This window comes from Zerene cesonia, chromosome 1 (genome assembly GCF_012273895.1).
Source record: "Zerene cesonia ecotype Mississippi chromosome 1, Zerene_cesonia_1.1, whole genome shotgun sequence".
Lineage (NCBI taxonomy): Eukaryota > Metazoa > Arthropoda > Insecta > Lepidoptera > Pieridae > Zerene > Zerene cesonia.
This window is the reverse complement of record NC_052102.1, coordinates 796,474-801,112: the sequence shown is the minus strand read 5'-3', so window position 1 is coordinate 801,112 and position 4,639 is coordinate 796,474.

Here is a 4,639-nt window from a genome sequence, read left to right as displayed (position 1 = left end):
AGACACATTAGCATGTTATTATTTCATGCCGGTTTTCTGTAGGACATATTGGGTAAAGTTTAGGATTTAGGATTCCATACAAAGGTGCAAGTATGGCCTGTGGCTTAGTGATTATCTAATACAGTAGATATTGTGTTTGTATTTAATTGGTATATCAAAACCTATTAAGCATATACTTACGAACAACTGGGTCTATTATCTATAGCATTGAATAACACACATTCTTTGCCAATATATCATTTATCCTCTATCGTAGTTTTAGATTCTATACGACGCTGCAAGTTACCGTCTGGAGTTCAAACTGTATACATGTACATGCTTCTTTAATCCTACTAATATTATAAATGCGAAAGTTTGTAAGGATGTGTGTGTGTTTGTTGCTCGTTCACGCAAAAACTACTGAACCGATTGCAATGAAATTTGGTACGTAGACAGCTGGACGAATGGAATAACACATAGCAACGTTTTATACTGATATTCCTATGGGGTACGGACTTACGCGGGTGAAACCGCGGGGCGCAGCCAGTCATTTGATAATCCTGTAATCACATGAAGAATTCAAATGAAGAATAAATAAATGCAAAATATACATATGAAGGTGACATTGCGTATTAAAACAGATTAGTAATAAAAAAAAAACAATCCTTTAAGCCAGTATAAAGAAACACAGCGTTTGAACAGTTGTATTCATATAATAGACATTTGCATCCGACTCAGGCTTTGAGATACGATTATAACATTACAATACGGTTTGAAAGGCAACCGGGAAGCTCTATTCAGATCGACTCTTTCGCGTTCACCAAACCGTACTGGTCACTTTGTGAATCATCATTCGCTAGAAGAAAGTGCGCTGGATGCGACATGATGTATATTAATTTAGTGTGATAAAATGTATTATCAATCGAGTACTGTGACTAGCGCGGCTTCGCCGTCGTGTACGTCATCAGCAAAACCTAACGGTATAGATGACGCCACTTATTCAGTAATCTGCAAATACTGAAACTGGATTAATTAGTACTAGCAGCGCCCCGCGATTTCACTCGCGTAAGTCCATATCCCGTAGGAATAACGGGATAAAAAGTTGCCTATATGTTATTCCGTTGTCCAGTTGTTTACGTACCAAATATCATTGCAATCGGTTCAGCAGTTTTTGCATGAAAGAGTAACAAACACACACACATCCTTATAAACTTTCGCATTTACAATATTAGTAGGATTTATCCTCAGTACGTACAATTAAAGATCCTTCCGGCATTTAATCATAAAAGGCAGATATAGTAATAAGACTAAAATAGTTATATGGTGATGCAGTTTAGTTTAGTTTTCGTGGCGGCTGAAGTTGTCCACAATTGCATCGGAAATCCCAGAGCTCTTTCTCCCTTGGATGTGTTGAAGTAAGAATTACACTATAAAAAAGGTCATATTTAACTAAAACCAATCGTAGTTAGCTACATCAGTGAGAGTTTAGTATGCTCGTCATATGTTTAACAACCATGTGTTTATTATTTACTTGTGTATATCTATTTGAAGATGCAAGCACTGTTTGAACATACACGTAAGTGCAACAAAATGCATATAATCAGTTGGACAATTGTTCATTATTTTGTACGAATTAGCGGTTATTATATTGTGTGAGTGAATAGGACGCATAGTGGCGGTTTGTGCTGTGATTTTCGCGGTTTTGTGGTTAAATAGGCATAATGAGGCTTTAGTATGGAGTTGGTGAGCTGGTTTGAAGGTGATAGAAGATTCATCGGAAGGCGTAATTATTATTTTTAATAAAAAACTCAACCGCCGTCAAATTGTCAGACGTAGATCGAATTTAAATGGGACCACGTGGAAGGCGCCAGCATTTTAATAAAAAAAGAATCATAAAAATCGCTTCATCGATGCAGTCGAATGGAATGAACCTCCTTTATTTGACGTCGGTTGAAAATTATTTTAGTTTTTCACTTTTCTATGATGTACAAAGACAAGTGACAAGAAGAAAACAATTATTATCTGGAAGTTAGAGATTTTAAATGTAACTATTAATTTTTTTAGTAGTTAGTTCTAGTAGTAGTTAAAACTTAAAACAACGATATATAATTAATATACTTACTACTACGTACTACGTGCTATTAATCAATTACTGAATTACGACCTGGAGAAATACAGAAAAGGAGCAATACCTATTTCTACTCTATAAGGTTTCTTGTAAAATCAATAATTACCTTAATTATTAGTTATAATATCAATAATTATATCAATAATTAATGTAACATTAGGTTGAAAAGAGGCCAGGAGAGTAGGCTACGTGAAAGGGGTACCAATTGTTTGATCAGTTATCCATAAACATTGACCTACCAATGGATACGGGACTTCATCTTGAATAGAACTGTAGGTAAAGTTGTGAACCTTGTGTGAAGCCGCGCGTCGCAGCTAGGTCTCTATATCTTTGTCCCCAAATCTGTAGAAGAGTTTGTACGACTTTTATACAAGTACGTTATCCGATTAGGACGCTCGCACATAATCTGGCTTTGTTGCATTGTGGGCGGTATTGATTTTATATTATGTTTTAAAGAGATCGCGAGATTCCTTTGTGTGGACAGTTTAGTTAGTATTTTGTTTGGGAGTTTCTGTTGGGAGATAATTTTGCATCAATAGATGTATTGAAGTAGACCTTATTAAGGTATGTATAGTATAGTTATTTGAGACTAGCAGTTCGCTCCCGGCTTCGCCCGTGGTACATTAATAGCCTATGTCACTCAGCGAAGTTACAGCTTTCTAATGGTGAAAGAATTTTTAAGAACGGTCCAGTAGTTTTTGAGTTTATCCATTACAAACAAACAAAAAAACAAATTCTTCCTCTTTATAATATTAGTGTAGATGCGGCTATAAAAATAATAAATCAGTTTGAACTCTTTTCCCCTTGTTTGATAGTAAATTATTTTGGGAGATTTTTATTGGGAATATTAATATAAAAATCATCCAAATATTGCATAACTACTTAAATACATCCCTACTAATATTATAAATGCGAAAGTAACTCTGTCTGTCTGTCTGTCTGTCTGTTACGCTTTCACGCCTAAACCACTGAATCGATTTTGATAAAATTTGGTATGAAGATAGAACTGAACTTGGGAAAGGACATAGGATACTTTTTATCGCGAAAAAAGGGTAGAAAGGGTTAGAAGAGGGGATGAAAGTTTGTATGAAAGTTCGATCGTCAAACCGATTTTGATGAAACTTGGTATGAAGATGGAGCTAAACGTGGGAAAGAACAAACCATACTTTTTAATGCGAAGAAAATACTCCTTAGCATGTCGCGCGATATAAGCGAATTCTAGGCGGGCGAAGCCGCGGGCGAAAAGCTAGTTAACTATAATTAACTATATTTTCAGATTGGAACATAAACCAAGAAACTTGGGTATGTAATAAATTACGCAGGGAGATATTGGAAACATTATATACTTTGTATTTTTCAAATAATAAAACAAAGTGCACATAATGCTATTAAAAATGATAAAACCAGATTAAACAGAACGTATAACTATAATATTACAAAAACAATTAAGGCACGTAAATTTTCTTTAAAAAAAGAACTATTCAAAGATAAACCACCAAACAGAAGCGATAATCTGTAAGTAAGTCACGCCCACAGATCATAAAGGCGTCCTTTATCGAATTACGACGTTTTGCGCCCCGCTATTATGCGAAGAATCGTCACAAACGAAGCATTGTTAACTACACTAGCTACCATTGTCTGTTGTTATCACCCTACCTCACTTTTTGCTCGCACTCTTCCGTTTTGCAAAGATGTGGAACGCAGAACTGGCGAGATGTAAATACCGTATTTAATTCATAATGTACTTTATTTCGGTTAAATATGAAATAGTTTGAAAATTTCGTAACGGTGCTATTGAGAAATTTGTTGAGCTGTATTATTCGTCATTAATTTTTTATTATTTCTTCGATCGTATGTTATGAATATATTACCTTTGAACCGTTTGCATTTGAACGTCAGACATATTTAAATTAATTTAAAAATATTAAGAAAGGATAATGAGCAACCACTTTTTTTTTTTAAGGTTGAGAAATGCTTTTACGCATCCCCCCCTACAGTTTTACTGCATGAGGGGGTATGTGGGACTCGTGTGAACGCCAAACCCACTAAAACTCAGCCGTCGTTCGCCTTTGACGGCAGGGGTTAACAGTCAGGCCTTATACCCCTATTAATGAGCAAGTAGGCTTGCTCACTTACTTTACTATTTAAAATTGTTCCTGAACCTCACAGAGGTTCCACTAAGTTTTGCATTTATCTTTCTAGTACGCCATAATTAAATTATAGAAACATCATTGACATCCTCGCGCCCTAACAAAACTTATCGCGACATTTGTACAGTTTTTATTTCGTACGCGTTGATAAATAACCAATTTAGCCTTTCTATTAAGCCCGTAAGGTCGAGTTTTGTATCCATTTTGTTTGTGAAGAAAATATAATGTCCTTTATGCCGGGGTCGGGCGGAAATAAGCTTCTTTGTGACACTATCGTATCGAATCGCTGAGAATTTCCTTTCTACAGATTATTGTAGTGCAAATAAAAGCGATCGCCTTTCTGACCCGAGTATGACTTGACTTTATCGTGACTTTTTAATGT